Below are 22,145 nucleotides of genomic sequence, written 5' to 3'. Positions count from 1 at the left end.
ATTTGGTATTTTTCTTGTGGAATTGATTCCTTTAGCCTATATTGATCGTATTGTATTGCTTGTGGCTAGATTCGGGATGTTTGGAGGCTGATTTGAGAGGCAAAGGCATTACGGAGTAGGACTTTTGCTTGGTTTGAGGTAAGTAACGCTTCCAAACTTGGTTCTAAGGATTCAAAACCCTAAACCATGTGTTATGTGATTGGTATTGAGGTGGCGCACATGCCAAGTGAGGGGCGTGCATCGTGAGAATTGTGACCTAGGTGATTCCATGGCACCATTTAGTGACACTATCCTGTCAATATCCATGTTTTCATCATGTGATAAAGTAATTGAGCTATAAATCATGCTAGATATCATGTTTTGGCTTTGTGCCGGTATTGTTGGGACCCTTAGTGGTCGTTTCTTGCTGTCATCTCACTATTTTTATTGATATTCTGTATTCAATCATGTTCATGTATTTTTATGTCATATCTTAGTCTTAGTTATTTATTGATTCATCATATCATTGTTCCGGGTTTGTTTTTCATGACATTGTGAGCCCGCGGGTGAGACTGGAGAGATTGATGATCGAGTGAGGTCGAGAGCCTGAGTATGAGTGATAGTTATGTCACGACCCCAAAATCAACCCGGTCATGATGGTGCCTATCATGATACTAGGCCAGCCGACACAAACTCAAAACCAATCAATATTTTTTATTCTTAGGATAAAATCGAATCTATTTAACAATAAACCTTTATATAGTGTTTAAAACAAATAACAGTGCGGAAAGAAAGCCCGATATCGGGGTGTCACTAGTCATGAGCACCTACTATAACTGACTAACAAAATCAAGACCAACATGGTCGGGAGAATCAAAAACAAATTACACTAAGGAAGAATAAAGGAGGGAGAAAAGGCAGGGCTGCTATCGCCAGGCAGCTACCTTGCTAACTCCGATGAACCCGCCACTGAGTAATCAACACCCGCCATCGGGTTCAGAAATATCAGAATCTGCACATAAGGTGCAAGGAGTAATGTGAGTATGCCAACTCAGTAAGTAATAAAAGTAAATAAATACTGAGCAGTAAGAAATCACATAAACCACGTCATAGCACCACAGTGGATACGGTATGTTTCCAAAACAGGATACAATTCAAATCATCTCGTTAAACTCCAATTTCAGTAAAATCCTTTGAAAAATATCTTTCTAACAATTTCAGTAGAGATTCAATGTAATTTATAGTGAAAGTGATGAAAATCATGATCGGCCCCTCGAGCAAAACATAGTTCGTATATAGTTCCTCGGGCAAACAGGAATTCATAAACATCTCATAACTTAAAAATCTCAGTGGAAATAACAAAGCCAAATCAGTAATTAAATTTCTAACATCTTGTAAAAACTCAAATTTAAATGAAAGTTGTTTAAAATATTTGTTTAACATTTTCAATAGAGGCTCGGTATAAAGATGAGTGAAATTAGTAATTTATTCAACATGTTCAATAGAGACTCACTTTAAGGAGGAGTGAAAACAGTAATTTCATAAACAAGCCCCTCAGGCAAAGCATCACTCGTATATGTGTATATATAGCCCCTCGGGCAAGCCTCTCGGTCACTCATGACTCAACTCTCATCAATCAGCACTCACACTCAGCACTCATGCTCAATAGGTACCTTACAATAACCATTGTGGCGTGCAGCTCGATCCATATATCGATGCGGCATGCAGCCCGATCCCTATATAAGTAGTCGACTGTGCTCACTGGAGGTGTGCAGACTCCGGAGGGGCTCCTACAACCCAAGCGCTATATTGCTGTGGCGTGCAGCCCGATCCATATAAGTATCGATGCGGCGTGCAGCCCGATCCATATACATATATATATATATACATTGTTGCGTATATATTGTTGCGGCGTGCAGCCCGATCCATAAATATATAATCCTCACAACCAGGCCCTCAGCCTCTCTTAGTCATTAACCTCACTATCAGACCCTCGGTCTACCTCAGCCATCAATCTCACCGTTAGGCCTTTGGCCTCTCTCAGCCATCAACCTCACAAGTCCACTCGGACTATCAATAAAATAGGGCGTTCATCCCAAAATATCATTTATTGTATCAAACTGAGTAAATAGGTTGAGTTATGAAATCAGTAGAACAAAGCATGACTGAGTACAAATATTAAGTCAAAACAGTAAGGAATAGTAGTATAAAAAGCCCCTAAGGGTCCAAACAATTGGCACGAGGCCCAAATATGGCATTCAGCTCAAAACATAATAATACTTTCCAAAACACAATGGTATCAAATAGTTTTCAATCAAATACGCAACATAATAGTTGTACGGGACAGACCAAGTCACACTCCCCAACGGTGCACGACCCCACACTCATCATCTAACGTGTGTGTCACCTCAAAGTAGCACAACGATGTGAAATTTGGGGTTTCATACCCTCAGGACAACATTTACAATCATTACTTACCTCAAACCGACTGAAATCCTACTCCGCGATGCCTTTGCCTCTCGAATCGGTCTCAACTCGCCTCGAATCTATCCAAAATCAGAATCATAACATCAATATATGTTAAGGAACAAAGCCTACGCGAAAATAATTAATTTAACTCAAAATATACAGCAAATAATAACGATAGAAACTAACAGTTAAAGATGGGAAGGGGAAAACATGCTCGGGCAATACCATGTGTAAACAGTAATTCAGTAAAGAAGCATAGGGAACACCAAAATTCAACTATAAGCAAGAATAAGGAGAATAATAACAAGTGCACGGCATCACCCTTCGTGCTTTTACTCTCGTCCTCACCATAATAATCAATACATTCGGCACGACATCACCCTTCGTGCTTTTACCTCACATAATCATGGCACGGCATTATCCTTCGTGAATTATCACTCATATCATGGCACGACATCACCCTTCGTGCTTTTACATTTACAATATCGGCACGGCATCACCCTTCATGCTTTTACACTCATCCTTACCCAAGCAATAATCACAAAGCAATTCGAGCAAGGGAATCAATAAAGTCACAATAGAAACCCGGCAAGGGAACAATAGTGTTACAATAATATCCCGACAAGGGAAGTAATATCATAGGCAATAACATCCCGGCAAGGAAAATAATATCATAAGCAATAATATCCCGGCAAGGGAAATAATATCATAAACCTCTTCTTCCAAAATTACTTTACAACTCAATTCTCAACTTGAGCCAACGCTCTACAATGTTCAATTACCAATAATACTTCCATAAGCCTTGTTCAACATTAGAAATCATCATATTAATCATGGACAATACAAAATGGAGTCACATTAATCATAGTATAAGACTCACGGGCATGATTGACACCGACGTATAGATACTCATCACCACACCTATATGTTGTACTCAACAATTAACACATAGTAAATAAGACCAAGACTCTTATTCCCTCAAGCTAAGGTTAGAACAAACACTTACATCAATGCTACGAACACAATTGAAGTCTCAACTACCGCTTTACCTCTTGATTCCACCACCAATTCGCTTCTATCTAGCCACAATTTACTTAACGATATCAATAAATGCTAAATGAATCAATTTAATGTATGAAAGTAGGTTTTCTAATGATTTCCCCAAAAAGTCAAAAATTGCCCCCGGACCCACATGGTCAAAACCCGAGGTTCAAACTAAAACCCGATCACCCATTCACCCAAGAACTCAAATATCTAATTTGTTTTGAAATCGGACCTCAAATCGAAATTTAAATCCCCAAAAATTGAAAATTCTAAGTTCTACCCAAAAACACCCAATTCCCCCATGAAAACCCTTGATTTTGAATTGAAATCATGTAAAAAGATGTTATACATTGAAGAAAATGAGTTAAAAATAACTTACAATTGATTCGGAGAAGAACTTTTCTTTGGAAAATCGCCCAAGAGAGCTTAGGGTATGAGAGAGTTTGAAAAATGAAGAAATTTCGTCTAAGTTATAATTTGCACAGGTGCAGATATCGCATTTGCGAAGTCAGGTTCGCAAATGCGAACTCACAAATGCGGTCCAGACTTCACAAATGCGAAGGTAGGCCTGTCCCTGCTTTCTTCGCAAATGCGAACAACCGTTCGCAATTGCGGTACCAGCTAAGGTCCCATTTGCGACATTGAACCTCGCAAATGCGAAGGTCTCCCTGCCCAGCCCATCTTCGCAATTGCAATTGCGAGCTCGCATTTGCGAGCCAGGCTTCGTAATTGCGAAGCCTGCAGACCTGCAATACACCAGCATTTTTCCTAAGTCCAATTTCACTCCACGGCCTATCCAAAACTCACACGAGCTCTCGGGGCTCTAAACCAAACATGCATGTAACTCCAAAAATATCATACAAACTTGCTCGTGTGATCAAATCATCAAAATAACATCAAAAACTATGAATTAAACCTCAAATTCATGAAATCACTCAAGAACATCAAAATTTCCATTTTCTCAAATAAAGGTCAGATATACTAAACGAACTCTGATTCTTACCAAACTTCACAGATTCAACTTAATTATAATATAAGACCTGTATCGGGCTCCGGAACCAAAATACAGGCCCGATAACATCAATTTCAAATATCTTTACATTTCCAAAAACTCTTATAATTTCAATTAAATAATTTCTTTCAAAAATTGATTTCTTGGGCTTGGGACCTCGGAATTCGATTCCGGGCATATGCCTAAGTCCCAAATTTTACTACGGACCTTTCGAGACCGTCGGATCACAGGTCTAGGTCCATTTATCAAGAATGTTGACAAAAGTCAACTTTAATCAATTTTAAAGGCCATTTTCCTTATTTTACTTAATTTTCACATAAAAGCTTTCCGAAAACGCGTCCGGATTGTGCACGCAAATCGAGGTGACAAAAAGGAGATTTTTTTTAAGGCCTCGGGACACAAAATTTAATTCAAAACGAGTGATGACCTTTTGGGTCATCACATGAGTATATCTACTTAATCTACTAACAACATAAGGAATATCAGGCCAAGTATAATTCATGAGAAACATTACACTACTAATTATCTTAGCATATTCAGTTTGAGAAATACTAGATTCTTTATTCTTTCTCAAGTGTATGCTAGGATCATAAGGAGTTCTCACAGGAGCTACATCAAAACAATCTAACCTTTTCAATATTTTCTCAATATAATGAGATTGAGATAATGAAAAACCATTAGCAGTTTTTTTGATTTTAATCCCTAAAATTACAACTGCTTCTCCAAGATCTTTCATTTCAAATTTAGAAGACAACAAATTCTTCGTCTCATTTACAATATCCACATTAGGACCAAAGATTAACATGTCATCCACATACAGACATATAATCACACAATCTGATCCTAGCATCTTGGAAAAAACACAAGTATCATATGCATTAACAACAAACCCATTATCTACTAGTGTGCTATTAAACTTTTAATATCATTGCTTAGGTGCTTGTTTAAGACCATATAGAGACTTTCTCAATTTGCATACTTTATTCTCTTGTCCTTGGATCACAAAACCCTCAGGTTAAGTCATATAGATCTCTTCCGCTAAATCACCATTTAGAAAAGCCGTTTTAACATCCATTTGATGTATCACTAAATTATGGATATTGACTAAGGCAACAAGAGTTCTAATAGTTGCTATTTTAGTTACGGGAGAATAAGTATCAAATTGGCCGATGTCTTTCTTTTGGATAAAACCCCTAATAACAAATCTAGCCTTATATTTCTCAATTGTACCATCAGGTCTCAATTTCTTCTTAAATATCCACTTGCTACTTATGGGTTTACAACCATGCAAATCAGATAAGTCCCAAGTATGATTAGAAACTATAGAGTCTAATTCATTTTCAACGGCCTCTTTCCAAAAATTAGCATCTATTGACTCCATTGCTTCATCATAAGTTTTAGGGTCTTCTTCTATTAAATAGGTAGACATTAATTCATAATTCAAAAGATCAAGCTCACTATTTTTAGTTAAGAAAGTAGTGATAAAGTCAGGACCAAAGCTAGCTTCAATTCTACGTCTCTTACTCTTTCTAAGTTAATTGTTGTGATCATTAGCAGTAATACTAGAAGAAGACACAATGTAAGAATTAACAGATATAGATGTAGAAGCATTATTAGGCACATTAGTGGGAACATTATATTTCAATGGAAAAACATGCTCAAAAAATTTGCATCTCTAGATTCGTAAATAGAATGATCATTCAAAGATAGAAATCTATATGATGCATTATTTTGAGCATAACAAATAAAAGCGGCATCAAAAGTCTTAGGTCCTACAGTTACTTGTTTATATTCATGTAGACCAAGCTTAGTCAAATACCCCCACACTTTTAGAAATTTCAAGTTGGGGCAAATCCTTTCCATAACTCATAAGGAGTTTTATCTAACTTCTTATGAGGAACTCTATTAAGAACATAACATGCAGATAAGATAGCTTCCCCACACATCTTGTCAGATAAACCTGAACTCAAAAGCATATAATTCATTATTTCTTTAAGGGTTCGAGCTTTTCGTTCAGCTACACCATTTTATTGGGGAGTATAGGGAGCACTAACCTCATGTATAATATCATTTTTCTTACAAAAAGCTTCTAGAGTATTAGTACTATATTCACCACCCCTATCAGACCTAAGTCTCTAGATTTTCCTGTCTAATTGGTTTTCTACTTCTGCTTTGTATTTTAAAAATATACTTTCAGCCTCATCCTTAAACTTAAGAAGATATACCTTAGTGTATCTTGAAAAGTCATCTACAAAAGTGATGTAGTATTTCTTCCTACCCTTACTAACAGTATTCTTAAAATCAGCTAAGTCTGAATGCACTAGTTCAAGCAATTCTGTCTTTCTACTAGTTATATTTTTAAAAGGCTTTTTAGTATATTTTGCTTCTATACAAATAGGATACTTATAAAAATTATCAAAATTAATCACAGGAATTACTTTCATTTTTCTAAGTTTTTTATAGAAGCAATATTAATATGACCTAGCCTACCATGCCACAAATTAATAGACTCAGTAATATAAGCAGAATTAGAAGTACTTGCATTACTAGTAATCTCTTGAACAATGTTCAGTACAAATAAACCTCCATTGAGGTAACCATTCCCAACAAAGTCTCCTCAACGAGAAATAACAATTTTATTTGATTCAAAAATAAGTTTAAGGCCTGCTTTGTTGAGAAGTACACTAGAAACTAAGTTTCTACGAATGGAGGGAACGTACAGAACATTGTTTAAGGCTAAAGTTTTTCCAAAATCTAACTTAAGAAGAACTTTTCCTTTACCCATAACTCCTGTGGTAGTGGAGTTACCCATGTAAACACACTCGCCATTAATAGACTCCTCAGAGTCATGGAACAATTCCTTGTTGGTGCAGAGGTGCCTTGAAGAGCGTGTGACAAGTATCCAATCAGTTTTGTTAGCCACCATATTTGCCTCAATGACCACAACAGCGATCACATCACCACTTTCAGTAAGGTTAGCTTGGGCGGAAGTTTTCCCTCCTTACTTTGAGCTTTGTCCTTGTCTTTGGTTGCACTGGAAATCCTTGTGACCAATGTTTTCACAAACATCGCAAGGTCCTTTCGACTTTTAGATTTGACCCTCCGGTTTATTGAAGTAATTCTGCTTCTTTACATATCCTTTCTTCTGGCCTTTCTTCTGTTTACCTTTAAACCTGTTTTTCACAAATTACTAGCAGATTCCATAAAGTTAGCTTTAGAAGAATTAAGAGAGAGAAATTTCATCTTATCCTTAAGTCGTTCTGCCTCCTCATCTTTGAGACGGTTTGCTTCCTCAGTCCTTATGTGACTGATCAATCCTTGAAGAGTTAAGTTTTTCTTCTTGTGTTTCAGTTGATTCCTGTAATCACTCCAGGAAGGTGGAAATTTTTCAAGCAGGACATTAGCTTGAAGAATCTCACACATCTCCATGCCTTCGTTTAGAACATCAGCAGTCAAATTCTCATACTCGTGAACTTGTTCCATGATTGAATTATCATCAACCATCTGAAACTTGATCCACTTTCCAAGTACATACTTTTTTTCCGCATCATACGCACCATATTTCTTCTCCAAAATGTCCCATATGACTTTAGAAGATTTATAATTTATAAACAAATCAAAGAGAGCATTAGTCATATGGTTAAGCAGATGCCCTCGAACAGTTTTATTATCCTTTTCAAATTTCATTTTAGCAAATCATTAGCAACAACAGTAGCAGGTATATTAGAACTATCAGCAACATTAGTAGTATTGGAAACAATTAGCAGGAGGTTCGTTAAATAAAACGTAATCAACTTCTAATTGTTCAAAGAAAATCAGAAGTTTCTGGGACCAACACTTATAATTGTTTCCATCGAAAGACTCAAGCTTTGACAGATTAGGAAGTATTTTGTTCAAAGTGGTAGACATTAGTCAATATTATATGCGAATTCGCTTTCAAATTGTAAGAAAAATAGCAAATAATATTGACCAAGAATAGAAATAACTTATCGAATAAATATTGTGTCGTGGCAAGCCACTACCTTGAAAGTAATTTCAGTCTGACTGAGTGAAAATCGTTAAGATCGGTCACTCCCCAAGGTTCCACAGTACTTCCAAATACGTGCACTCATGGCTAGAAGTTTGGAGTTTGCAAAAAAGAATTGCCTAGGAAAAATAGGAAGAAGAATAGTCTTTTGAGAGGATGAGAGAATAATGTTTTTGGTTGGTTTTTTAGCTTACAAATGATGATGTTTATATAGGCAAATCATTTACATTTTCTTCCATCAGAAAATCGTAAGGGGCCAAATGTGAGTTAATGTTATGAAACATTTATTTTGGTTTAATGACAAAATCATCATAAAGACAGCAACTTCAAACCTTCTGAAAAGTTGTATCTTTTCACAAATGAAGTCACAAATATTAAGAAACTGTCATATGAATGAATGTGAATCATATATGAAGTAGTAACTTCATTCTCCCACTCTACATATACATAAAATCTAGAAATGTTACAACAAATTAATGGTGGAGAGGTATGACAATTAACCACGGATTAATTATAGATTAGAAGTGTTCTTTGTTCTTTGCATTATCAAATTAGAGTAAAGCCTAAAGAGGAATTGTTTAACTAGAAAATAAGAATTTCGGTCAAAGCTTAATTTTAGAATAACTCAAGTTACTGATAATCAAATATGGAACAAATAAGAAGAATTGAATTGAAAAATAGCTGAGTAAGTAAAAGAAAGCAAAGTAAATCAGTGTATTCCAATAATAATCTGTGTCCCTTTACAAATGTTATTTCTCTCCTTTTATAGCTATTTCTAAGTATTACGTTTCTTTCCTCTCATAATAGAGCCATATTGAGCATTTAATGGCATTAATGTAACATTATAATTGGTAATCGTAACTGTTTCATGAAGATTTTGTAACGTTTTTCATCATTGATGCTCATTAATTATGGATAATATGTATTTGTACTTTTTTCTATCTAGGTTCATTCCTCTGATATCTCTTAAAATTACCAAGAGATCCGAGTAACCGTTCCTTCCTGTTTTCTTGAATCTCCGCTCGTACCTATTAAGACTCGTGTCTCTTTGAATATTCTTTGCTAGCTGTTATTCTTTCATTGATCCACGTATCTTGACATGTCAGCACATAATTAATTTCAAATGTTAAATTGATTTTTCCCAATACAGATAGTCCCCCCCCCACTTGCCATTTATTCATCAATTAAATATTTGGGAAGTGGACCTCATTAAAGCGAGAATTTTTGCCAATACTCTACATATCATTATACCTTCTCCAGAACTGACGCTTCGCATGTCATTTCTATTTTATGCATGTGACACGTGGTGAATTTTGATTGGTTCTGCAATCGTTCAACGCCTTTTAAGGCTTTTTTACGACTTACATCAATTACGAAGTGATAGTTTTCATCATGACGTTCCCATCATTACCTTTTTGTTTGACAGTTGCTTCTGAGTATAAATATAATCTTTGTCTTTTCTTTCTCATAAAAGTTCTCCATCTTCGAATATTCAATCTTCTTTTTTTCCTCATACAGCTATGTCTTCTTCGAACCTTAACCCCCAAAAAGTTCTTATTGTTGATGAACACCCTCTTGCTCCAACTAGGAGCAGGAGAGGAGGTAGGTTACGTAGTTTAGGATCAACATCCATTCGAGGTGCTTCTTCGTCTCTACCTAGTTCTACTCCTCCTCCTTCTTCTAGAACTAGGGGTTCTCTTCCACATAGATCTTTTGCCAGAAGTAGGGACTTTAATGAACCAGTCCGTGAACACATAATAGATGAAATTATCCCCTCTGAACTTTCTTTTTATACAGATAGAGAATCGATTAGGAATCAGGTTTCTTCTATGTCCTCTCTTGATCGTGATGATGTTTACCCTTCTCAGATTACTAAAGGTTTGATCTCTGTTATCCGTAGAGATTGCCATTGGAAATTTTACTTCCCAATTATAATTCCTAATGCATATCAAAGGATCACGTCCTTCAAGACTGGCTTTTCTTTCGTGTATACGTATCCCTTTACACTAAATTTTAGACCCCTCCCCCCCCCATTGATCCTGTTATTATCGAGTTCTGTCATTTTTCCAATGTTTGTTTAGGACAAATTGGCTCTATTGTATGGAGTTATGTCGCATGTTTAAGATACTTGGCTAATTTGGCTCAACTGCCCTTCACTTTTTTTCATCTAATCCACCTTTACTTCCCCAAGCTATTCCGTCATAGAATTTTTACTTTGGTGGTGATGAGTAAGAGGATTTTAGTTAGACTTGATGATGGTAAAGATCATGGTTGGTACGCCCGATTTGTTGTTGCCCCCACGATAGGGCTAGTAGGTGAGGAAAATATGTCATTCCCTAAAAAGTGGAATTTTGCACGTAAGTTTTCTTTACAACTTTCTCTATTTTTTATCAAAAAGAGTTTGTACTTCCTGTGATTGTTTAACTTTTCTTATTTCAGCAACCATGGGAACTGTTGAAGAGATTTCCAATTTCTGTGGTTGGGTAGAAAAGTCATTGATCATTGCTCCAATGGAAGTTAGATCTTGGAAGTACCTCTCAAATAGGTTTGGTTGGAAGGTTAAGACCCACAGTAAGAATTTTTCCTTCTATTTTCATCTATTCTTTCATTATAATGTTTTTAACCCTTCTTTTTATCAGGTTTTCCTATTCACGGTGTAAGTGTTGAATCGATTGCAGCTTCTAGACTTTATTTGGAAAAAGCTCAGGAGATCATCTTGAGTTCTTCATCGAAAAGGAAAGCTGACAAACCCCAGGATTCTGAGGAGGAAGAGGAACGAGATGGAAGTTCTTTGGTTAGAAGGTCGCGGGCAAGAAGACGCGTCATTTCGGATGACGAAGCTACTCCTCCCCATTTTGTTCCCATGACCGAGCCTGCTGAAGCCACTTTAGTGAGTTCTGACAAAGATATTCCTATGGCAGCTCGTGACTCTGATGATCAACTTTTTTCACGTGGGTTTGATAGTGAAGGTTTTGATTTGGTGTCTGATGAAGTACCTCTTGACTCTTTCCCCGTATCTGTCCCAATGGAATGCTCTTTGCCTATTTTTACTACTACTGTTTTTGCTCTACCTCAAGCCATTATGACTTCATCTACAGCCCCCACTACTAATGTTCCTCGAACTGAAGTTGGTTCTTCAAGTGGAAGTAGGGTAATAAAGAAAATTACCATTAAGGTTCCTGCCGATGGTAATCTTCTGAAGAAGTCTGGCCAAGCTGACGTATGGTTGAAACCCTTGATTGGTCAAGTTGAAAAGTCCAAGCTAGAAAGTTATAGTTCTTTGACTTGGATGAATGACATAGTGCAATCATCATTGAAGGTATTGATGTCTTTTCATGTTCTATTCCATTTTCTTTTTGCTGAAATTCTCACATTTTTATATAGATCAATCTCATCGGTACGAAGATGATGAAAAGGGTTTCCCATACAGAGCAATTGATGCATGATTACTAGATTGAGGCAGATAATTGGAAAGAGCAGTATGAAAGTCTCCAGCTTGAGATGAAAGTTTTAGAAGAAAACAAGTGTACCTTAAAGCAGTAGCTAAGGGTCATGGCATTGCAGTTAGCAGTTAAGAAAGCTTCTTCTAACCAGGCAGGCAAGGATAAAAACCTCCTTGAGTCATCTTTTGCTGAACAACTCTCCAAAGCCACCGAAGATATCAGAGGCCTGAAGGCCTTGTTGAATGAGAAAGAGGTTTATGCAGGTGAGCTTGTTCAAACACTCACCTAGAACCAAGAAGATCTCTGTGTGTCTTCTGATAAGGTCATGTTTTTAGAGTGTTCCCTTGCCCCTTTACAATCTTCTTACGATGCTGCTTTGACTGAGAGGGAGGAACTCAAGAGTGAAATTGATCATTGGGAAAGAGACTACGTGGCTCTTGAGGACAAAGCTGCTATCGAAGTAAGTTGGGCCATATTGAACACGCGCCAAGATACCCTTATGGAGGTTAGCCAAGAAGGTTTTAACTTGAATGTTAAGTTAGCAAAGATTAAAGAGACCATTGAAAAAACTCAGCAAGGCCAAAGTTTCTCTTCTCCCATGGCTGATACTCCCGAGAACGTTGAAGCCGATCCTGGTGCAGTGTATGTCCCAGCTCCTTCAGACCAAATCGAGCCTTCTGTTGTTGATGATGTCGTCTTGAACTCTTCTTCTGAACCTGCTCCGCAGCAAAAATCTCTCTCTCTCTCTCTATATATATATATATATATATATATATATATATATATATATATATATATATATATATATATATATATATATAAGTAAAACTCGATCCTATGCTATACCAAGAGGGGTCATCGACACCTGTAAAGTTCAGCAAAAATTATATGTATACATGTATGTTCTCTTAGAAAATAGTAATATATTAGTAGTGGACACCCTATATACAAAGTAGATTTTGGTTGAATCTAAAAGTGCACCCGCGACCTTCAAATCCTGGATTCGCCGCTGAAAAACTTAGTATTAATCATGGTCTGTCAAAGGAGGGAGTTTGATTCAGTTTTGCAAAATCTTCCAATTTCCACCAAGAGATTCACTTCCATTTTTAATTTTTCTTCTCTTTTTTACCCGTTTATATTACTAGTACTATCACAAGCTCTTCTTGAATATTTTGTGCAAAACATAATTGGCAGGTTGTCGCATATATTTTTCTATTCTAAGCTAGAACTAGAAAATGGTTCCCGAATTAACAATAATTAAGCCAAAACCACTAGAGAAGTTGAAGTCATGATATAATTCAACATTGGATGAGGATCACATTAAGCTACATATCCCAAGAAACATTGTACAGAAGAAAGGAAAAAACTGAAACTTTGAACTAATTTCTGTATCAAATGCTTTTATCAGACAACTACATATTATAATATCCCAAGAAAAAAAGCACCAAAACTTGAAAAGAAAAAACTATAAAAATCCAGAAAAAGAAGATGAAACACACCTGGGAAGTGGGAAGCTCACCAAACTGCTGGTTCTGCTAGAAATTTAAGTAAAAAAGAAATTATGTTTGAGCAGCTATCCAATTCTGTAAAGTGGTGTAGTAGTACTCCTCAAAAATTTAATTCAAGAAAAAAAAGAGATATTTGTAATTGAAGAGAAATGGGAAAGAGATGTTGAGGAGTCACTTTCTAGCATAAGAAAGATTTATTTTTATAGGGATTGATTATTTGATTGTGGATGATAATTCAATGTATTAATGAATCTCAAAAGTTTTATAGAACACGAAATAATCATGCACTATCTTCATATGAACATTCAATAACTTCATTGTTCTGCCAAGTACTTACTCATCAACAACAACACCTATTTGGACCCCACCGACGACTTTTACTATATAAACCCTTGATTTATTCAGACATTAATAATTTCCGACAAAATAACAACCGTTTATTGTTAAGGCTATTAATCGTAGTATTACGGAAAAGGAAGAATATTAATTGTATTGACTTCTCAATAATAAATTTAAAATGTTATTATTTTCTAAAATTAGAAAGTAATTAATCACACTCAACTCTAGTCGTAAAAAGGATAAGCAGTCACTGCAAATATAATACGGTCTAAAAGTCCGGAGTTGAATCCCACGAGAACTAAGGCTTAGCTATATCTGTTTAATATCACTAAAAAGACAAGTTTGAACAATTTTCTAAATTATAAAGATTGAGATTTATATTTCTAACTAATTAACTGGCAAATACTAGAAAGCTGTAAAATTATCAACTGACGAGACAAAGGGTTGGAGACTAATTAAGGAGGTCTAAAGTTATGATTTTCCCAATTGTCGGAATCCTTCTAGCTATATTCCATACAATTTTACAAATGTATTCTCTACTGATCGTGAGCACTTTAGGTATCGTAATTCTCTCTCGAGCAACTACAATAATTTACTAGACATATTCTCTTGAACTACGCTAGTTGGCTTTATCTAACCGCTCACTATGACCACGTCAAGGCTTTGTTATTTCTAAACCTACCTTTAAACCCGCTGTATTAATTTCTCACATACGTTAGGAGTGATGTTTTTCAACAACCACCTAAATATGTATCCTTTCTCAAGCAATACATAATAAATAGGCACAGTCAATCGATGGTCATTCAATCAACAACAATAAACACGTAGTTGAACAAGTAAAGAAATCCAATGGCTCAATTATATAAAAACATAACAAGAATTTATCCTACAAAAGGTTCTATCAAAACCGTAGATAACAAATTAGCTATTCATAATAGTATGTAAAACTACAATACCAAAAGTCATAACCAACAATGAAAAATAGGAAGAGGAAGGAAAAACTCGTAGAAGAATTCCCCACCTTGCCCCTATTGCGTCTTTGTGACGACCCGACCAGTCTTCTTAAGAATTTACGCCTCGATTCCCTATTAACTGTTTTCCCCAAGTTTATTTCGGCTATTTCGATTTGCCGGGATGTTCGGTTTTGAGTTTCGGAGAGATTTGGGACACTTAGTCCCTAAATGAGAGCTTAAGTGTTGGAAAGTTGACCGTAGTCTGAACAGTGTAAAGACGGCCTCGGAATGGAAATCTAATGGTTCTGTTAGATCCGTTGGGTAATTTTGGGGTTAGGAGCGTGTTTGGATTGTGTTTTGGAGGTCCGTAGCTAATTTAGGCTTGAAATGCCGAAAGTTGAATTTTGGAAGTTTCCGGTTTGATAGTGAGATTTTGATCTGAGGGTCGGAATGGAATTCTGAGAGTTGTAGTAGTTTCATTATGTCATTTGGGATGTGTGTGCAAAATTTTAGGTCATTCGGACGTGTTTTGGTTGGGTTTTTGATCGAAAGCAGAATTCGGAAGATTTTAGAAACTTAGGCTTGAATCCGATGTGTTTTGGTTGTTTTGATGTTGTTTGAAGTATTTTGAAGATTTGTACAAGCTTGAATAAGGTTTTAGGATATGTTGATTCCTTTGGTTGAGGTCCCGGGGGCCTCCGGATGAATTCGGATGGTTAACGGAGGAAATTTTGAAGTTGAAGTTGTTGTCGCAGCTGTTCTTCTAGTATTTTCGCATCTGCGGTTTGGGGACTGCAGATGCGGAGCTGCAGAAGTGGCAAAGAGGACCGCAGAAGCGAAATTTGGGACTTCCCTTAGGAATCGCAGATGCGGTGAGATGTCCGCAGAAGCGGAACCGCTCCGGTGGTTAGAGTTCCGCAGATGCAAAAGTTGGGTCCTTAAGTGAAAGTCGCAGATGCAACACTTGTTCCGCAGAAGCAGGACTGCAGATGTCGTCCCAGGGACGCAAATGCAGAAAATCACTAGGCAGAACATATAAATAGTTGCCTTCACGAATTTGAGGGATCCATTCACCATTTTCATCTGGGTTTGAAGATTTTAAGAGATATTTTTGAGGAAAACAAAGGGGAATCACTTGAAGGTAATATCCTTGACTTCATAACTCGTTTTATGTGATTAAAGACCTAACTAGTGGTGAGAAATTTGGAAAAAATGGGTAATTAGGGCTTGAGTTTAAGAGGCCTTAAATTAAGGATTTGAGGGGTCATTTGGACTCCGATTACAGTGTTCTTGTTATGTATAGACTCGAGAGAGTAAGAGGTTTCTAAAAATGTAAATTTCACCCGATTCCGGGATGTGGGCCCGAGGGGTTTTGGTTATTTTACATAATTTCGCGTATTAGCTTAGAATTTAATTGTAGAATCGGTTACTTGAAGTGTTATTTACATTATGCGATTGAACTGAATAGATTTGAGCCATTTGGAGTCGAGTACTCATGGCAAAGACGTGGTTTTGGGTTGATTTTGAGCTGGTTCGAGGTAAGTGGCTTATCTAACCTTGTGTGAGGGACCTTACCCTTAGGATTGGTAGATTTGGTAATTGAAATGCCTTGTACGTGAGGTGACGAGTGCGTACTTGTGCTAATTGTTGGAAATCCGATTTTCTTTAAGTACTTACTAGTATGTTTCCTTGCCTGTTTCTATTACTTGCACTATTAAGCTGTTGTTAGCTTAGGAAAGCATGTCTAAGTGACTTAATTGTTTCATTTGATTTAACCACCTTACTTGAATTCTGTGCCACATGCTAGGCTAGAATCACTTATTGCCTTAATATGAATTTTGCTATTTCTGTTTATCTTCCTTTTGCTGCTGTGTATTTATTTTGGGACTACGGATGTGGGATTCCGGTAGCTCCCCCTTGCCTGTTTACTTTGGGACTACGGGTTAGATTCCCGATAGATCCCCCTGCACATTTACTTTGGGACTACGGGTTAGATTCCCGATAGATCCCCCTGACAGTTATATAGAACTACGGGAATGCACCCGATAGATTCCCCCAGTACTAGGTATTTACTTTTGGGACTACGGAATGGGATTCTGGTAGATCCCCACGCACTATGAGTTGGACTATGGGACGGGATCCCGGGAGATCCTTCGGACATATATATGATGGACTATGGGACGGTATCCCGGGAGATTCACTGGATATGTAAAGATGGGACTATAGGACGGTATCCTGGGAGATCCCCGATTGTTACTATTGGTAATGAGCTATATTTTCTTTCCATGTTTACCTTGTTCTGTATAATTGTTGCTCTTCTGTATATCCTGTGTTATTTTACTGTCGTACTTATTTATATTGTTCTGTCCTATACTGTTGACCTTTATATTTGTTTAACCTCAATAGGGCCCTGGCCTTCCTCATCACTACCCAATCGAGGTTAGGCTTGGCACTTACTGAGTACCGTTGTGGTGTACTCATGCCCCTTCTGCGCATGTTTTTCATGTGCAGATCCAGGTACCGCTGATCAGGCCTACTATCCTTGAGAGAGGCGATTGCTCTAGAGACTTCGAGGTACATATGTCGCATCCGCAGACTGAGAAGTCCCTTTCTATTTCTGCTTTTAGTATTTAGCCCTTCTGTACTTTCTGTTCTTATTAGACAAATTCTGGAGTTAGAGCTATGTAGTATTTCCTTTTCTTAGCTTATGATTCGTGGGTTTCCGGGTCTTGGATTTAGATATTGGTTTTGAGATCTATATAAATATGGTGTATGACGAGCGGCACATTTAACACTGTTATTGCCTTATTTCTGTTTTTAAATTGTTTTACTTCCGCAATTTTTGGTTATCTTCCGCAAGTTTAGGATTACCTAGTCATAGAGACTAGGTGGCGTCACGATGGTTCACGGAGGGCGAATCGGGGTCGTGACAAGTTGGTATCAGAGCTCTAGGTTCATAGGAGTCACGGATCACAAGATGGTTTATTAGAGTCTCGTTGATCGGCATGGAGATGTCTGTACTTATCTACGAGAGGCTATGTAACTGTTAGGAAAATTTCCACTTCATTTGATTTCCTTGTCATGCGGTATTTTGACTGCACAATTCTAAACTTCTGTGTTCTATTCTCTCACAAATGGTGAGGACATGTGCTACCCGAGATGATCAGGCACTTGCGCCCCCTACTGCAGCCGTCAGAGGCTGGGGCCGGGGTAGAGGCCGAGGACGCACATGTGGTGTAGCCAGAGCACCTGCACGAGCTGCCGCCAAGGTACCACCAGCGGATCCAGCTAGAGTCCAGGCACCTGACACGCCTACTGCTACTACCACTCCAGCTCTTCAGGAGACTTTGGCACAGTTCATGAGCATGTACACCACCTTGGCTCAGGCAGGGTTGCTTCCCCTTGCTGCAACTACATCTCAGGCCGGGGGAGTTTCATACCTCCTTTTCCTACACCCCCAGGGGTATAAGGAAGTTTTTTCCAATTTAAAGTGACAATCGAAACGGGATTATTTATTTATTAAATTCAAAGTTTCCACTTGGGATAATTTTATGGTGTCCCATATCACCGGTTCAAAGCCCGAATCGAGAGAAATATTGACTCTGTATTACAGTCCGCGAACATAGAATTCCGGGTAAGAAATTCTCTTAACCCGGGAGAAGGTATTAGGCATTTCCGAGTTCTGTGGTTCTAGCACGGTCGCTCAACTATTATAATTGGCCTATTTACTTGATTTTAGTACATGTTTTAACCTATGGTGCAATTTTAACTTTATAACCGCTTTTATTTAATTATTTTTAGGAAGGTTTCAACGTTATCTAAAATACGTCTTGAACCACGTCACATAAATGCACCCGTGGTCCACGACACATTTTATCTAACGTTGTTGAGATTTTGATTTGGGTTACATAAATGCACACCCGAGTTTAGGAAAGTAATTTTTAAATAGCGCGCCTAAATCAACTACGCTCTTTCACATTAATAACAAGGTTTGCGAGGGCCATGGAAAATTCAACTACTGGCACACCTCGATTTCTGAAGAGTTAAAATTAATTAATTGACTCTCTCTCTCTCTCTCTCTCTCTCTCTCTCTCTCTCTCTCTCTCTCTCTCTCTCTCTCTCTCTCTCTATATATATATATATATATATATATATATATATATATATATATATATATATATATATATATATATATAGTGGAGAAACGATCAATGGAAAGAAATGTTTGCTTGAAGTTTATGACTGAATCAATGCTAAACAAGAAATGACAATATGTCATTGTCCTCTAGCTAGACAACTTGCAATTCATATTTCACGCCTACAGAATGATATTCCACTCACTTTTAGCTATCAAAATTTATCCAAAACAGATTTAAACTAAAACAAATGATATGTCAGCAAACCCATTTTTGATACACCAAATACTATTATGACAATCCATAGCAAAGAAATAAAACATTAAACTTAGATTTATCATTAAATTGAAGCAGATAAACTAGCTAATCCAAACAAGAATATTAACCAAGTGATTCATCAAATATGAAGAACAGTATTTCTGAACATGACACAAAGGCACAAAGACTGACCAAAGGCACATACCAGCCTGGCGACAGAGCCAGCAATGGAGACTTCGACACGACAAACCTCGAACGGGCTTCGACCAAAAACCAGTAGAAATGATCGTCGATACTCAATCGGAAAACTCGGGACTCGCCGGAAACTTTGATGACAACAACTTACAGAGCTTAAAAAAGAGGGGTCAAAATCTTGTGAAGCTTTAAAGAAGAAGAAAAAGTTCAGGCGGGTTTTCTGGGATGGAGAAACAGAGGCGACGACCTGGTGTTTGTAGGGTGGTCGTTTGCGATATGAAGCTTCGCTGGGGATGGCAGCTTCGCAGTGAACGGAAGTCCAGCGACGGTGACTTTTTGTTTGATGTCTCTAATGGCTGAAGAGGAAGATGATACCTGATGAGGGATTCTCGTGTTGGCTGTTCAACCTCTGGTTTTCTTCAGCTCTTAGGTCCGTATGTTAGCCATCCATCAGATCTTGTATTATGGGAATAAAGAAGAAGGTCAAATTTTTTTAGAGGGGTCTATTTTTAAGTTATACGGCTAAAGCCCCTTTTCATGGTTTTGTTGATTTTTGTTTATATCAGGAAGAAAATGAGAGTTGGATGGGTCGTGAATTGCTGCTTCTCCCTAGGTTCTAGAGCATAATGCCATTTTTATATTTTTCTTTTGATTTTTGAAGCAAAAACGGCGAATCTAATTTTTAGGGTCTCGCTCTCTATTTAGGCACTAGGTACTATTATATAGGGTAGGGATTAGGTTAGGAGTATGGCCCTAGGAATTATAGGCTTGGGAATTATGGGCTAGGTCCAAAATTAAGCCTAAAAATGGGTTGCTCAAACCCAAGTTTTATTCTTTCTCCGTGAACGAGATTAAAATACGATCTCATTTATTAATTAGTCTTACTTAAGTAAAATAACTATTAAAATAAGACCTACCGTTAAAACAAAACTATTTTTAGTATTTTTTTTAAGATTAAAAATGACTACAAAACATTAATGAAACTATTTTTTTTAATTTTCCTTTTCTTGTAATAAAATAAAGTAAAAGAGTAAAAATTAGTTGAAATAAAATATTTACGTGCTCAAATATGAAGAAACTTGGGGAGGGTCAAAAATCACATGTCTACAGCTGCCCCTCTTTGATTGGAAACGCGAAGAGTTTTCAGACAAAGAACAACTAGACAGGTTTTTTGACCCGACCCTTATTTAAGGAGACCAAAACTAAGAGAAAAGGGAATGTGACCGAGCCCTGGTATCTGAGCTGCCTACATATCCTTGGCTATAAAGGAATCAGGCCATGTGTAGTGTGAGATGAGTGAGATGATGGAGTATACCGAGGTGGAGAGCCGGTCGAGGTGTCGTTCCGCCGAGGTTCCGGTCTTCGGTCCAGTTATTACGTCAAAAATCAAAACATGAAAAAGACTAGTTCAGCCTGTTAACTACGAGTTACAAGATTCCTATCTATAAGTCTTCTGAAACTTGATCTTGGGTCTTGAGTAGTTCTTCATGCAGACTTTAGATTTGAACCTTGACGCTTGCTAGTTGCAGGTGCTAGTTCATCCTTCTTCAGCTTTTCGGACCAGGACCAGGCATGCAGTGCTTGTGACCTCGGCCATATCTTGAGCAGCCCACATCTTTCATCAACTTCTGCATTTGGATTAACTTCTTGCCTTTCTCTTTTGTTTTTTTCTTTATTGTGACTAACTTATGTTGATCACCTTGGACTGTTAACTCGCATTCTTGCCGTGAGCTTCTTTTGTTGCTGACTTGAATTGCATTCTCAAGTGAATTCCCTTATCCTCCAGGTAGGCGCCTGACTGCCAATACTCGAACTGTCTTCCTTCGAAACTTTGACTGCCTTGTCATGTGATCTCCAGGTGGGATCCTGATTACCAACACTTGCGTTATTTTTCCTTGAAACTTGAACTGCTTCCCTTTGTTCTTCAGGTGGACTCCTGATTGCTGAACTCCTTTGAACCTTGCTCCTTTCCCTTTGTTTCTCCAGGTGGGCACCTGATTTCCAACGATTGCACTGCTTGTCCTTGAAACTTGAACTGTTTTCCCTTTGTTCTCCAGGTGAGCTCCTGATTGCTGAACTTGAACTACTTCCTCTAGAGATTGCTTTTCCTTTGAACTGTCTTCCTTTGCTCTCCAGGGGGGTTGCCTGATTGCCGAACTTGATCCGTTTTTGTTTGAACTTGTGTCGTCCTCCTTTTGTTCTCCAGGTGGGTGCCTGATTTCATCAAAACAAACAAAATTTTCTGCCCCAGTTTGCATTAGGAAGATTTGTGAGTTGTTAGCAATATTATAAACCACTTATACTATTGATGCAATGATGAGAGTAAACTAATGACTAGATCAGGATGTGTGCCTCCTATGAGTAAAACCAAAACTTTGACTAGCAAATGCGGCTGCTAAAAATAAAACCTGAATGAACCAAACTAGGAAGTGTGTCTCCTACGGGTAAAACTTGTATGAACCAAAACCAAGAAGTGCGTCTCCTAGGGGTGAAATCTCAATTTAGGAAGTGTGTCTCCTAAAACAAAATATAACTCGAAAGGCCTTGACTAGGAAATGCGTCTCCCAACGGGTAGAACTTAACTGACTCAAACTAGGAAGTGTGTCTCCTACGAATGAACTCTCAAGTTAGGAAGTGCATCTCCTATGGGTGAAAATCAATTTAAGAAATGCGTCTCCTAGTGGTAAAATATCAATTTAGGAAGTGCGTCTCCTGAAAGTGTATCTTGAAAGACCCAGACTAGGAAGTGCATCTCCTAGAGGTGAAACTCAATTTAGGAAAT

The 22,145-nt window shown here is 37.6% G+C and overlaps 1 long non-coding RNA gene across 2 annotated transcripts; it reads right to left on the bottom strand.

Moving 5' to 3' along the window:
- Positions 1-743: 743 nt before the first annotated feature.
- Positions 744-20,198, bottom strand: LOC142176578 (uncharacterized). 2 transcript variants are annotated; one of them, XR_012705254.1, is made up of 5 exons: positions 19,374-20,198; positions 13,474-13,506; positions 12,062-12,690; positions 2,458-2,525; positions 744-991 (listed from the first exon to the last, which is right to left on the bottom strand). It is a non-coding gene; the product is annotated as an uncharacterized LOC142176578 (long non-coding RNA). The 2 variants fall into 2 exon arrangements; XR_012705255.1 differs by lacking the exons at positions 744-991; positions 2,458-2,525 and adding an exon at positions 7,034-8,091 and having other exon boundaries at positions 19,374-20,193.
- Positions 20,199-22,145: the final 1,947 nt, after the last annotated feature.

This window comes from Nicotiana tabacum, chromosome 22, assembly GCF_000715075.1.
Source record: "Nicotiana tabacum cultivar K326 chromosome 22, ASM71507v2, whole genome shotgun sequence".
In the NCBI taxonomy this organism is placed as follows: Eukaryota; Viridiplantae; Streptophyta; class Magnoliopsida; order Solanales; family Solanaceae; genus Nicotiana; species Nicotiana tabacum.
This window is presented reverse-complemented; position numbering and strand designations above follow the sequence as displayed.